The 16,483-nt window shown below is 36.0% G+C and overlaps 1 long non-coding RNA gene across 1 annotated transcript in view; it reads left to right on the top strand.

Moving 5' to 3' along the window:
* LOC136794856 (uncharacterized) overlaps positions 1-16,483 on the top strand; it is a 244,197-nt gene that overhangs the window by 225,058 nt on the left and 2,656 nt on the right. The gene's annotated exons all lie outside the window — the stretch shown is intronic.

Genomic DNA, 16,483 nt, shown 5'->3' with positions numbered 1-16,483 from the left:
ACATCACCTGGGAAAACTGCTGGCATAAACCAAGGAGCTGAGCCAAAGATGTGCTTCTGCTGGTGGCTGCATGCTAGAGAGGAAAGAGTTGGCTTTACATGTCCAACTTCACTTTCCAAACTCAGGAATAAGATTAAGTCACTCCTCAAGGGAGCAGTAGGAGTGGGCAGGAATACCTGTGTGTTTCCCAAGTAGAATTCCCTCCACTGGAGTAGGGAAGGACTCTTCCTTCCAACAGATGTTATAGATGGAGGTTTTTTAATGTGATTCCATTTTGGTGATTCATTAAGAAATTAAGAGTATAGTAAAATTCAAATTAAACCTCATTAATTTTAAAATAAGGTGATTTACAACTTCAAATTGTCAATACACAACGAATCTATAAAGGAAATTAACAGTGTCTTTAGAATTTGTGAAGGACCATTTTGATTGATTCCATAAGAGAATATACTAATTTGAAGTCACTTCAAAGTAGTCACTAATTTAAAAGGGACCATCCTAATTATAAAATATTGTTAAATCTGTTAAGTAACTCATATAGGCATAGGTATGTTGTTCTTACCAGAATAGTGAAAATGCTGAACAGAACTATCTCAATTATTTTATTTTACTTCTTGATATGCACATATTTTACCATCATACTCTACCTTCAGCTTACTGGTAAGACTGAAAGGAAAAGGAACTCTGGGTTGCCCCATCTTTCCCTTTCCTTCTGTGCCATCATGTTCAGCATAAGTCATTGAAACAGAGGGGTAATATGAGGAAGAGAAGATATGATAGGCTTCCCAGGTTGTTTCTGTTTCTTAGAACAACACTGCTGCCTTCTTCTTGTGTATGACACAAGTTCTCTTTTAAACAGAAAGTGTGGTTTGGGGAGCTGTTAGCATACCACCGCTCCCACAAGCTCTGCCGCTCAGTCCCTGATGTAACACACTTACTTTATACTTGCTTTGAGTTTCGCTGAACTCTCATGCTGCATGAGTGCACCAGAGTTCCGTGCCCATGGGGCATTGTGAACACTGCCTACAAATGGGACAGCTAGGAAGGGTGGGACTTACACTGCACATACCCCCTCTGCTCATATGCATGCTTTATTGTCCCATCAGACTTCATGCATGAAACACAGGTTCAAAGATAAAATTAAGAATTTCAAAACACAGACAGCAGAGAAATAAAACAAGTGTGGGGCAATTTTGGGCACAGGGCCATGTGCAGTGGTACAGGTCACATGCCCATGAAGCCAGCCCTGGAGAGAAGGCTGGACCTAAGAGAATTCAGGCCACAGATTAGCAGCAAGGAAGGCTGAATTCCAGGATAGTGGTCTAAAAGGGAGGGACAAGTGGTGGAACAACACCTTATTCTTGTTTTAAGCAACTACTCTCACTTTTGCCAGGATGTTAGAGTACCAACGATAAATGGGCCTTGTACCAACACAACACCAGGCTGGCAAGAGTGTTAGAGGTGACTTACTCCTCAATAAATATGAAGTAATTGTTCTCAAGTTGTTATTCAGAGTTGTATGGACCCAATTTAGCCTTTGTGCTAAATTACATTCCACTAAGCACAAAAGTAGGTGAGTTTTTGCTACATTTCTATGGGCATTTGGCAATAACCAGTCTGGTTAAATAAAAGTTTAATATAATTTCTCAACTGATTTAGTAAAATTGGTATAAATGTGTAGCTTTGGTAAATTAAACAGCTTTCAAAGTCCTTTAAATTCATCACCTTTAGAGTTTACAAAGTACTTTTACCTACCGAATCCCCCATTTAACCCCCATAATAACCCTGTGAGGTAGAATAGGCAGACATTTTTATCACTGTGTATGGGTGTGTTTACCAGAACTATCAATTGGATTACATGAACCTACATCCCTCCATGGCCTCACCTGTTTGGAAAGGTGGAAGCACTTAATGGAAGGAAATCAGACCATAAGCTAGACAATGAATGACCTAGTGTGACCAGACTCTAAAAGATGAACTGGGCCAATTGGATGTATCTCTCAACAGAGATAAGGTAATTTGTCAAATACAGACCTCATTGTACAGCTCCTACTGAGTCTCAACATTTCTAAAATAGATCTATTGAGACATTTTCTCAAATTGCCCCTTTCTCTGTCTTCTCCATCTCAGTAAAGAGCGCTTCCATCCACTTGTTTCTTCAGCCAAAACCCTAGGAGTCATCCTTGAGTCCTCCTTTTCTCTCCATTCAATCTCAGCAAGCCCTGCCAGTTCTATTGATAGCTTTAGTCTATCTGCTTCTTTTCAATTCTACTGCCCACCCTCTGGCCCAAGCTACCATCATCTCTTGACTAACTTTGCAATATCCTCAAAGGTGGTCGGCCTGCTTCCATTCTTGCCCCATTGTAATCCATTCTCCACATGACAGCCACTGTGAGCTTTATAAAGTGTAAATAAATCATGTCACTTATATGCTTAAAATTTTTCAGAGGTTCTTCAGAGTTCAAGAGCTCATTGTCCTCATACAGACTGAACATGAGGGGATGGAAAAAGATATTCCATGGAAATGGAAATCAAAAGAAAGCTGGAGTAGCAATTCTCATATCAGACAAAATAGACTTTAAAATAAAGACCATTGCAAGAGACAAAGAAGGACACTACATAATGATCAAGGGATCAATCCAGGAAGAAGATATAACAACTGTAAATATTTATGCACCCAACATAGGAGCACCTCAATACATAAGGCAAACACTAAAAACCATAAAAGGGGAAATCGACAGTAACACAGTTAATAGTAGGGGACTTTTAACACCCCACTTTCACCAATGGACAGATCATCCAAAATGAAAATAAATAAGGAAACACAAGCTTTAAATGATGTGTTAAACAAGATGGACTTAATTGATATTTATAGGACATTCCATCCAAAAACAACAGAATACACTTTCTTCTCAAGTGCTCAAGGAACATTCTCCAGGATAGATCATGTCTTGGGTCACTAATCTAGCCTTGGTAAATTTAAGAAAATTGAAATCATATCAAGGATCTTTTCTGACTACAGGGCAATGAGACTAGATATCAATTACAGGAATAAATCTGTAAAAAATACAAACACATGGAAACTAAACAATACACTACTTAATAACAAAGAGATCACTGAAGAAATCAAAGAGGAACTCAAAAATACCTAGAAACAAATGACAATGAAAACACGATGACCCATATGCTATGGGATGCAGCAAAAACAGTTCTAAGAGGGAAGTTTATAGCAATACAATCCTACCTCAAGAAACAAGAAACATCTCAAATAAACAAACCAACCTTACACCTAAAGCAATTAGAGAAAGAAGAACAAAAAACCCCAAAGTTAGTAGAAGGAAAGAAATCATAAAGATGAAATCAGAAATAAATGAAAAAGAAATGAAAGAAATGACACCAAAGATCAACAAAACTAAAAGCTGGTTCTTTGAGAAGATAAAATTGATAAACCATTAGCCAGATTCATCAAGAAAAAAAGGGAGAAGACTCAAATCAATAGCATTAGAAATGAAAAAGGACAACTAACAACAGACACTGCAGAAATACAAAGGATTATGAGAGATTACTACAAGCAACTATATGCCAATAAAATGGACAACCTTGCCCAGGAATAAATGGGGAAATTCTTAGAAAAGCACAACTTTCCGAGACTGAACCAGGAACAAATAGAAAATATAAACAGACCAATCACAAGCACTGAAAACAAAACTGTGATTAAAAATCTTCCAGCAAACAAAAGCCCAGGATCAGATGGCTTTACAGGTGAAATCTATCAAACATTTAGAGAAGAGCTAACTCCTACCCTTCTCAAACTCTTCCAAAGTATAGCAGAGGGAGGAACACTCCCAAACTCATTCTATGAGGACACCATCACCCTGATACCAAAACCAGAGAAAGATGTCACAAAGAAAGAAAACTACAGGCCAATAACACTAATGGACATAGATGCAAAAATCCTCAAAATACTAGCAAACAGAAGCCAACAGCACATTAAAAGGATCATACATCATGATCAAGTGGGGTTTATCCCAGTAATGCAAGGATTCTTCAGTATACACAAATCAATCAATATGATAAACCATATTAACAAACTGAAGGAGAAAAACCATATGATCATCTCAATAGATGCAGAGAAAGCTTTTGACAAAACTCAATACCCGTTTATGATAAAAACTCTCCAGAAATTAGGCATAGAAGGAACTTACATCAACATAATAAAGGCCATATATCACAAACCCACAGCCAACATCATCCTCAATGGGGAGAAACTGAAACCATTTCCACTCAGATCAGGAACAAGACATGGTTGCCCACTCTCACCACTATTATTCAACATAGTTTTGGAAGCTCTAGCCACAGCAATCAGAGAAGAAAAAAAAAAATGAATACAAATTGAAAAAGAAGAAGTAAAGCTGTCACTGCAGATGACATAATACTATACATAGAGAATCCTAAGGATGCTACCAGAAAACTACTAGAGCTAATCAATGAATTTGGTAAAGTAGCAGGATACAAAATTAATAATACACAGAAATCTCTTGCATTCCTATACACTAATGATGAAAAATCTGAAAGAGAAATTCAGGAAACACTCCCATTTACCACTGCAACAAAAAGAATAAAATACCTAGGAATATATCTACCGAAGGAGACAAAAGACCTGTATGCAGAAAACTATGACACTGATGAAAGAAATTAAAGATGATACAAACAGATGGAGAGATATATCATGTTATTGGATTGGAAGAATCAACATTGTGAAAATGACTATACTACCCAAAGCAATATACAGATTCAATGCAATCCCTATCAAACTACCAATGGCATTTTTCACAGAACTAGAACAAAAATTTGCACAATTGGTATGGAAACATAAAAGAACCCGAATAGCCAAAGCAATCTTGAGAATGAAAAATGGAGCTGTAGGAATCAGGCTCCCTGACTTCAGACTATACTACAAAGCTACAATAATCAAGACAGTATGGTACTGGCACAAAAACAGAAATATAGATCAATGGAACAGGATAGAAAGCCCAGAGATAAACCCACGCACATATGGTCACCTTATCTTTGATAACAGAGGCAAGAATATACAATGGAGAAAAGACAGCCTCTTCAATAAGTGTTGCTGAGAAAACTGGACATCTACATGTAAAAGAATGAAATTAGAACACTCTAACACCATACACAAATATAAACTCAAAATGGATTAAAGACCTAAATGAAGGGCAGATCACTTTCACTGAATTTCCCCTCCAAGATTTACTTAGGAAGGCAGAGTGTGTTATTTTGAGGGGCATTTGAAGAAAATGGTAACTTTAACATTACCATGGAAGACTATGTGTGTAAATACTACAAATAATAATACTGTTTATTAAAGTTAAAAAAAAAGAACTCATTGTACTGATTTCCAAGGCTTTGCATGATCTGAAATTTGCATCCCTCTCCAACCTGACTCATACCAATCCATTTAGCCACACTGACTTTCTGTTAGTACTTGGAGCCCATCACACTCTCTCTGTCTCAGGGACTTTGCACTTGCTAGTCCCTCTGGCTGGAATATTCTGCCTTCAACTCTTTGCAATGCTTATTTTGAAATCATTTTTAATTTAAATGTCACCTTTACAGGGAGGGCCTTTACTGGTCGTCCATCAGAAGTGATTTCCATCCCCCTTTATTTCTATTCAGTTCCTATTATTTCCCATCATAGGCATTATCACAATCTATCTTATTTATTGTGTCTTTGCTTGCTTATTGACCTTTTCTCCCATCAAAAAGTACATTTCATTAGAGCAAGGATCTTGCCTATATTGTTTATCACTGTGTGCCTAACACATAGAACAGTACCTGGCACATAATGGGGCCTTGATAATGTTTTATTTAAATGAAGAGTAGAGAGGAAGTCAGATGGACATATTAAAGTTGCTGATGTACTTGTATTTGGGGCAACCTTACGTACACTGAAGACTATGTACAAGCAGAGTAAATAAAAATTATGCATAAGCAAAGGAGAAAGGGGACATGGAAAGGATTGCAGAAATAAGCCAAAATCTGAAAAAAAATGAATATAGACCCCAGAGGTGTCTTCAGTGAGAACAATGTCCCAGGTATTAACTCAGCACAGCGGTGTCCTGACAATAAAATGCTTTTGTCAGATACCAACCAATGTCCCAAGTTTTTTTAATTAGAAAACTGAAGGTAATTCTGTAGTCTTGTCCTCTACCACTGTGGTTTTCATCAAAAGTCTTTTAGCTACAGGTAACAGATATATAATTTAAGCTATCAAGAGTAAAAAGGAGACTTTTATGGATTCATAAATCTAGGAACCCTGCAGACATGGATGATTTCATCTTGGCTGGACCCAGAAGCTCAACTTATGTCATTTTCTCTCTCTCTCTTTCTCTCTGGATGGATAGATAATAGATAGAACATACAGACATACACACAGATAGACAGAGATATAAATATCCATTCCTATTTCTTAAACTTCCTTCCTTCAGTGCTATGGATTAATTCTCCAACAAGTTCTCACCTTTCAGACAAAAACACAACCATAGTCACACCCAAACTCACATTCTTACAATTCTTCATCAGAAGGAAGAGATACTCTCCCCCAGTGTCCTTAAGTGACTTTCACAGGACTGTTACACCTGACAACAAATTTTCTGGAAAAAAAAAAAGAAAGAAATTTTGTTTACAATAGCATCAGAAACAATGAAATACTTAGGAATAAATTTAAATAAGAAGATGAAAGATCTCTACTCTGAAAACTACAAGACATTAATGAAAGAAATTGAAGAAGACACAAATAGAAACGTATTTCATGTTCATGGATTGGAAGAATGAATGTTGTTAAAATATCAATACTACCAGAAGCCAACAGTGCAATCCCTATCAAGACTCCAGTTGGTATTGTTTATAGAAGTAGAAAAAAAAAACACTCCAAAAATTTATATGGAACAACAAAAGACTCCAAATAACCAAGAAATCCTGAGAAGGAAGAACAAAGCAGGAGGCACCACACTTCCTGATTTCAAACTATACTATAAAGTTATAGTCATCAAAACAATGTGGTACTGGCATAAAAACAGGTCAATAGACCAATAGAAAAGAATTAAGAGCCCAGAAATAAACCCAAGTTGACTGTATGGTCAACAAATATTTGACAAAGGAGCCAGGAATACGCAATGGAGAAAAGACAGTCTTTTCAATAATAGTGCCAGGATAATTGAATATCCATATGTGAAAGAATGAAACTTGACCCCTATCTTATACCACTCATAAAAATTAACCCCAAATGGATTAAAGACTTAAATGTAAGACCTACAATCATGAAAGACCTAGAAGGAAACATGGAACTAAAGCTCCTCGACATGGGTCTTGGTAATAATTTTTTGGACCTGACACAAAAAGCACAAGCAACAAAATAAAAAAATAAACAGATGTGACTACAACAGATTAAAAAGCTTCTGCCCAGCAAAAGAAGCCATCAACAAAGTGAAAAGACAATGTACAGATGGGAAAAAGTATTTGCAAACCATATATCTGATAAGGGGTTAATATCAAAAATATATAAAGAACTCATTCAGGGACTTCACTGGTGGTCCAGTGGTTAAGACTTTGCCTTCCAATGCAGGGGGTGTAGGTTTGATCCCTGATTGGGGAGCTAAGATCCCACATGCCTTGGGGCCAAAAAGCCAAAACATAAAATGAAACAATATTGTAACAAATTCAATAAAGACTTTAAAAATTATTCACATCAAAAAAATCTTAAAAAAGAAAAAGAACTCATTCAGCTCAATAACAACAACAACAAAAACCCCAAATAACCCAATTTTTTAAATGGACAAGGGACCTGAATAGACATTTCTCCAAAAAAGATATACAAAAGGCCCACAGATAATTGAAAAGATGCTTAACATCACTAGTCATTAGGCAAATACAAATTAAAGCCATAATAAGATAACACCTCACTCCTGTTAGAATGGCCATCATCAAAAAGACAAGAGATAACAGATGCTGGCATGAATGTTGAGAAAAGGGAACTCTTGTGCACTGTTGATGGGAATGTATCTTGGTACAGCCACTATGGAAAACGGTACAAAGAATTCTAAAAAAATTAAAAATAGAACCACCATGTGATCCGGCAACTCCAGTTCTGGGACTATATCTGAAGGAAATGAAAACACTAACTTGAAAAGATATCTGCATCCCCATGTTCATAGCAGCATCACTTGCAATAGCCAAGACATGGAAACAACCTAAGTGTCCATTGACGGATAAATGGGTAAAGAAGTTGGCGTATATACATACAATGGAATATTATTCAGCTATAAAAAAAATGACAATATGGATGGATCTTGAAGGCATTATGCTAAGTGAAATAAGTCAGATAGAGAAAGATAAATACTATATGATCTCATTAATATGTGGAATCTAAAAAAAGAAACTAAACAAAAAACCAAAACAAACAAACAAACAAAAAAACCCACACCAAATTTATAGAAAAGAGATCAGATTTGTGGTTACAGAGGCAGAGGGTGGGAGCAGGGGAAATTGGAGGAAGGTTGTCAAAAAGTACAAATTTCTGGTTATAAGTTAAAGAAGAACTAGGGGTGTAATGTACCACATGATGACAATAGCTAAGGCTGCTCTGTGATATATAGGAAAGTTGTTAGAGGGTAAATCCTACGAGTTCTTATCACAAGGAGAACATTTTAATCTTTTCTTCTTTTTATCGCATCTATATGAGAAGATGGATGTAAGCTGACCCTATTGTGGTAATTATTTCACTATATATAATATATGTATATATATATTACATATATATACATATATATTACAAATATATATTTACATATATATGTAAATATATATATACATATATATGTAAATATATATTTACAAATATTTCACTATATATGTAAATCAAACCATCACGCTATATGCCCTAAATGTATACAGTGGTATAAGTCAATTATTTCTCAATAAAACTGAGGGGAAAATTGCCTGGGTCCAGGAGGCTAAGTCACTATGAAGGGCCATCCTAGATGACCTGTCCAATCCTGTGGCCAGCAACCTGGCACAGTGACAAAAAACACACACTTGGAATGGGTAAGGTGTGACTTCCCCAAGAGATGCTGGCAGAGAAAAGTGACATATCCTCTGCTACTCTATTCCAACCCCCTCCCAAATGCCTTTCAATTCCCTGCACACACCATGTTCTTCTTTATGATCAGCGATTTGCACATGCCCCTGCCTTGGATTCCCGTCTCTCTTAGCTTCCTGGTGAACTTGAGATGAGATGGTTAATCTCAAAGCACTCGATGCGTACCTCCACCGCAGCCAGCTCACTGCCCTGGGTTTTTTATGTTTGTTTACATCTGTCTTGCTCAGACTGTGAGCGTCTTGACTTCAAGGACAGTGAGCGGGTGCTCAACAAATAGGTGCTTCACAAACAAATGGATGTGTGACTATTTTACATTCAAAGGTCCCACAGCTGATGAATTACAGAGCCAAGATTAGAACCCAGTGTATTTCCCTTGGCCCAGTATTCAAAACTTGTGTAGAGGGGCTTCCCTAGTGGTGCAGTGGTTGAGAGTCCGCCTGCCGATGCAGGGGACATGAGTTCGTGTCCCGGTCCGGGAAGATCCCACATACTGCGGAGCGGCTGGGCGTGTGAGCCATGGCCACTGAGCCTGCACGTCCGGAGCCTGTGCTCCACAACGGGAGAGGCCACAACAGTGAGAGGTCCACGTACCACAAAAAAAACCAAAAACCGAAAAACACACAAAAAAACTTGTGTAGCACTATAATTGTATAAGACTCTTATGAAGAAAAGCTGTAAATTTCTCAGCTATTGCAGCAAAAGCCTTAGTTTGGGCATTAATATTGAGAAACAGAAAAACAACTCTCCACTGAATAAATAAATACAAAAGGCCTTAGAATGTTTTGCTGAAGTAAATTGTATTATTGGAGTTGTGATAACTCAGGAAACTTTTCTATTTTAAGCTCTTTCACAGACCTTCCAACAGTCAGTATTTCTCGTAAACGTTTATCCAGTGAGCACTTATTTAATGGATACTAAATAGGACTCTGATTGTACTAGTGACTGGGGACAAAAAGATAAGCAAGGCATCCCCTGCCATTGAGGAGACACAGTCAATGAAGAAATCAGACACAGCAGCCTATATGATCCTTTAACATCAGGTAAATCATGTCACTCTTCTGTTCAAAACCGCCCCCTAGTTTTCCTGCTCATTTGTGCTTATCTCCAGACTCCTTACCACGACCTACAAGACCCTCACAGCATGGCCTCCCCCTACCTTTCTGACCTCATCTCCCACCACTCTAACACAACCAGCTTTCTGCCTCAAGTCCTTGAACTCTTTCTCTGCCTGAAATGTCCTTCCCCAGGTATCCACAGTTAAGTCCCTTACTTCCTTTATAGTTCTTCCTTTATAGCTCCTCAAATGTCTTCTTATCAAAAAGGGCTTTCCTGACCAGACTCCCCATCACCCAGTTCCCAACATCATTCTCTAAACCTGCACCTGGTTTTCTTTATATTCAAGCACTTACTACTAACTGACATATGTTTATTTTTTTATGTTAGTGCTCTCTCTCTCTCTCTCTCTCTCTCTCTCTCACACACACACACACACACACACACACAATTGTAAGCTTCATTAAATAGGAATTTGCTGTTTTATTCATATTCAACAAATAGTTGAGTGACTGACTGAATGAATGAATACTGAATATTTTTTATTTTATTGAAGTATAGTTGATTTACAATGTTGTGTTAATTTCTGTTGTACAGAAAAGTATTCAGTTATACATATATATAATCTTTTTCATATTCTTCTCCATTATGATTTATTACAGGATAATGAATATAGGTCCCTGTGCTATACAGTAGGACCTTGTTGTTTATCTATTCTATATATAATAGTTTGCATCTGCTAATCCAAACTCCCAATCCATCCCTCTCCCAGCCCCCTCCCCCTTGGCATCCACAAATCTGTTCTGTATGTCTGTGAGTCTGTTTCTGTTTCGTAGATAAGTTCACTTGTGTTGTATTTTAGATTTCACGTATGTGATATCATATGGTATTTGTCTTTCTCTTTCTGACTCACTTCACTCAGTATGACAATCTCTAGGTCCATCCATTAGCTGCAAATGGCATTTATTCTTTTTTATGGCTGAGTAATATTCCATTATATATATATATATATATATATATATATACACACACACACACACACACACACACACACACACACACACACACATACATATATCACATCTTCTTTATCCATTCATCTGTTGATGGACATGTAGGTTGCTTCCATGTCTTGGCTATTGTAAATAGTGCTGCTATGAACATAAGGGTACTTATATGTTTTTGAATTATAGTTTTTTCCAGACATATGCCCAGCAGTGAGATTGCTACATCATATGGCAACTCTATTTTTAGTCTTTTGAGGAACCTCCACACTGTTTTCCATAGTGGCTGTAGCAATTTCCATTTCTACCAACAGTGTAGGAGGGTTCCCTTTTCTCCACACCCTCTCCAGCATTTGTTATTTGTAGACTTTTTAATGATGGCCATTCTGACCAGTGTGAGGTGATACCTCATTGTAGTTTTGATTTACATTTCTTTAATAATTAGCGGTGATGAGCATCTTGTCATGTGCCTATTGGCCATCTGTATGTCTTCTTTGGAGAAATGTCTATTTAGGTCTTCTGCCCATTTTTTGATTGGGTTTTCTTTGTTGTTATTGAGTTGTATGAGCTATTTGTACAATTTATTTTGGAAGTTAAGCCCTTGTTGGTCATATCATTTGCAAATATTTTCTCCCAGTCTGTAGGTTGAATTTTCATTTTGTTTATGGTTTCCTTTACTGCACAAAAGTTTATAAATTTGATTAGATTGCATTTGTTTCTTTTTGCTTTTATTTCTATTGCCTTGGGAGACTGACCTAAGAAAACATTTGTACAATTTATGTCAGAGAATGTTTTGCCTATGTTCTCTTCTAGTTTTATGGTGTCATGTCTTATATTTAAGTCTTTAAGCCATTTTTGAGTTTATTTTTGCATATGGTTTGAGGGTATATCTTCTAACTTCATTGATTTACATGCAGCTGTCAAGCTTTCCCAACACCACTTGCTGAAGAGACTATCTTTTCCCTATTGTATATTCTTGTCTCCTTTGTTGAAGATTAACTGACCATAGGTGTGCTCTCTATTGTGTTCCATTGGTCCATATGTCTGCTTTTTTGACAATACCATGATATTTTAATTACTGTAGCTTTGTAGTATTGTCTGAAGTCTGGAATACCCAGTATTCTAATACAAACGTTTTCAAAATACACTGTACTCAATTATAACAATCATTCTCTTAAACCTCACTGATGATAGCTCTTACTAATGAGAACTGAATTCCAATGTTTAGGCTAGGGCCTGGCTCCAGTTGATGAGGTATTTCTTATTTCTAGTAAACCATTAAAGGCAAAACACTGGATAAGATGTTGAGAAGGGCACCAATGGGGTTAAAATAAGATTCAGAATTTAGGAGACTCCGGTCCAGTAGAAGAGAGAAAATCCACCTCTGATCATACAAATGCAGTCAGTAATAGGAGTCTATAAACAGAGCATGTCATGAAGTCTCAGAAGAGAGAAAGAGAATTCTTGTTGGGAGGATCAGTGAAGACCTGAAGGATGAACTGATGTTTCACTTAGGCATTGAAGAATAGGTAGACACATGAGAATGACAACTGCCCACAGAAGAGACACAGAAAACAAAGCCATGGGAGCATAAGAGAAAGTGTAGTCTTCCTTGACTCACGCTAATGGGAGTAGAGGATATAAAGATACAATGATCCTTTGAGATCATAGAAACCTGTGAATATGCTGAGTAGTTTGGAGAGATGGGCCTTGTGGACAAATCTAGCATTTTAAAAACTGGTTCTTTAGCAAAATTAAAATATCAATACTTATCAGAGTTCTAACAAAGCAACATATTTGAAAGCACTGCCACATACTATATTTCATTAATCCTGGTTTTTGTTTATTATTCAGAAGACATAGTCTATTTATGGAAACAATTTGAACAAAGAAATGACATAATCAGAGCTTTTTCTTACTATCAAATTACCTGAGAGATCTGGAATGATTTGGTCCTCCCTTGATCAGATGTTTTTGAAATGCCAAACTCAATTTCCTATTCCCCTACGTGTCAACCAAAGACATAATGATAACATTAGCCTCTTCTTTGTATGCAAATGGACATTCAAAAATTTTTTTGAAAAAGTTATGAGGTGGTAAAACCAAACTGCCTGGGTTTAATGCTGCCTCTTCCATGCAATAACTGTGTGACCTTGCCCAGGACACTTGACTTCTCCATGCCTAGTGGTTGGTGCTGTAAGAATTAAATAAGATACTGTGTATCAAATACTTAGCACAGAGCCTGGCATATAGCAAATGGTCAATAAATATTAGTTATTGTGATGCCATTGATGTTCTCTTAGATCCTAACTAGATAAGGATATAAAATTTAGTAATTTGGTTTTTATGATTTTTATTAATAATTTAAGCTATAAAAATTGGAGATTTGAAAAGTAGGATGCACCTAAGTTTGAAAGATATGAAAAACTGGACTTCATCAAAATTAAAGACCTTTGTGTATCAAAGGACATTATCAAGAAAATGAAAAGACAACCTATAGAATGGGAGAAGATATTTGCAAACCATATATCTGATAAGGGTCTAATGTCCAGAATATATAAAGAACTCTTACAACTCAACAACAAAAAGATAAACAATTCAATTTTTAAATGGGCATTAAAAATTGACATTAACAAACATTACTCCAAAGAAGATATACAAATGGCCAATAGCACATGAAAAAATGATCAACATCATTAATCATTAGAGAAATGCAAGTCAAAACCATAATGAGATACTGCTTCACAGCCACTAGGATGGCTATAATTTTAAAAAAACAGAAATAACAAGTGTTAGTGAGGATGTACCTTGCTGGGGGTGATATAAAATGGTTCAACTGCTGTGGAAAACAATTTGATAATAAAGTTTAACTCATAAAGTTAAACATAGAATTACTGTATGATCAATCAATTCTACTCCTGGGTAAATACCCCCCAAAATTGAAATTAGGTACTCAAACAAATACATGTACAAACTTGTTCATAGCAGCATTATTCAAACTAACTAAAATGTGGAAACAGCCCAAATATCCATCAACTGATGAATGGATAAACAATTCATGATACATACAGGCAATAGAATATCATTCAGCCATAAAAAATGAAGTACTGATATATGCGTGATACAATGTGGATAAACTTGAAAAGCTAAGTAAAAGAAGCCAGACGCAAAAGATCACATATCTTTTGTGATCTGTATGATTCCATGTATATGAAATATCCAGAACAGGTAAATCCATAGAGACAGAGAGGAGATTGGTGGTTGCCAGGGGCTGGGAGAAGAGAGGAATGAGGAGCAGCTGCTTAATGGGGACAGGGATTCCTTTTGGGGTGAAGAAATTTTGGAACTATATAAAGGTAGATATACACTGTAGATATTCTAAATGCCACTCAATTGTTAATTTCTAAGAAGTTAATTTTACCTTATGTAAATCTCATTTCAAAGAAATATGAAAGCAAAATGATTATTTCCATTAAAATGTTAGAATTCAGTCTTTTCTAATTAATTTGTCCCATTTTATAGTCCCATAGCATATGTTTCCTCCATCATAGCATACTAGTCCCTGTGTTCTATTTTATTTTGTTACACATCTACTACAGGGCTCAGTAAACTATGGCCCACAGGCCGAATTTGGCCCACTGCCTATTTTTGTGTGGCCCACAAACTAAGAATAGTTTTCACAATTTTAAATGGTTGAAAAAAATCAAAGCAAGAATAATATTTTGTAACACATGAAAATAAAATACAAAATTCAAATATGTGTCCATTTATAAAGTTTTATTAGAACATGGTGACTCTCATCTTTTGTGTATTGTCAATGGCTACTTGCATTCTACAGTAGTTGACAACAGAGATTATATGGCCTGCAAAGCCAAAAATATTTACCATCTGCCCCTTTACAGAAAATGTTTTTGATGCTTGATCTATATTAGATGATAAGCTTTTAAGGGGAAGAAGTAGCTGAAGTTCCTAGCCTAATGATTTGTATATCCCAGAGTTTTGATAAATGCCTCTTACTTTAACACCACTGTACATTTTTTAGTATTCAAATGTGTGCCACAGGATTCCTGCTTCTATGTACTAATAAATTTGAAAGCACTAATTTCCTTATATTTCTACAAAGTTTGACACTTACCTAGTTTGATATTTAGCATATGAATTCTACAAAAGATTTTTTAACAGAAATTCCATGCTGCAATAGGACTTTCTCCTACCCCCAAAGAGAAGTAATTTTGCAGTCTTTCTAAAAAAATATAAAATAGATGTTCATGTTGAAATCTTGAAAATTATGCTAATGTGCCATTCAAACTTTAGATGTCAGTACATAAAACTATGTTAGTTTTCTAGCACAAAATTAAATTAAGGATTTAAAAGTTCTGATCCCTGGCATTCCACTCATGAGGATAAATTCAAAACTGGTATAACATTAGTTTTAAAAAAAAACTTCTATATTTAACATTTAATTTATTAGGAGATATAGAATTCTGTTATTGGTTTTCCAAAGTGAGACACCACATATGTTCAGGAGAATATAGGTAAAGACGTAAACACTAAACATTCCAACAGTAGATTTGAAGGAAAAAAGAAGCAAAAATAACATAGAGACTAGATCTTTTTCCTTGATTGTAGGTGACAAGTGAGCCAAAATCTTTGTAAGATAAAATGATACTAAGCAGAAATCACTTAAGTTTCTCAGACATTTTTCTAGCAAAATTTCTTCCTTCTCTGACTTTTAATATATTTCACTACTTATATGTCTCTATTTTGCTCAGAAGATTGCCTGAGTTGCATGGGACTGTTGGTATAATCAATTTAGCAATCAATTCAGTGACATTGATGTTGAGTAAAGAATAGCCTAGTGGGAGTTCAGAAATCTCAACCAGAAGCCAAGTGACCTTGAGCCTGTTCTTTTACTTTAAATCATCTATGATAAAGAAGGTGACTCCGTGGTTTCTGAGCGTCTTCCATTCTAACATCCTAGGTGGCTAAATAATCAGTTAAATTTATTTTTGACATTGTGATTGACAAAGTTATTCAACAGATTTAGGTGCATCACATTTTTTATAGTAATATATAGATTTGGGCCTTTGTATTTCTTCTTTCTCAAATAATTTATGTGCACCTACTAGTGTAGTAGCCCTATATTCAATAGGACAATGTAAAAGAGTTTTCAAAGGGTGAAAAATCTATACATGTAAATTATTATTATTAAATAAAATCATACTATATTAGGGTTAGGAAGTTATGAAGTTCACCT

The sequence above is a fragment of the Kogia breviceps genome, chromosome 9 (assembly GCF_026419965.1).
Source record: "Kogia breviceps isolate mKogBre1 chromosome 9, mKogBre1 haplotype 1, whole genome shotgun sequence".
In the NCBI taxonomy this organism is placed as follows: domain Eukaryota; kingdom Metazoa; phylum Chordata; class Mammalia; order Artiodactyla; family Physeteridae; genus Kogia; species Kogia breviceps.
Note: the sequence above shows the minus strand (reverse complement) of the source record. Positions and strands in the feature narration are given on the sequence as shown.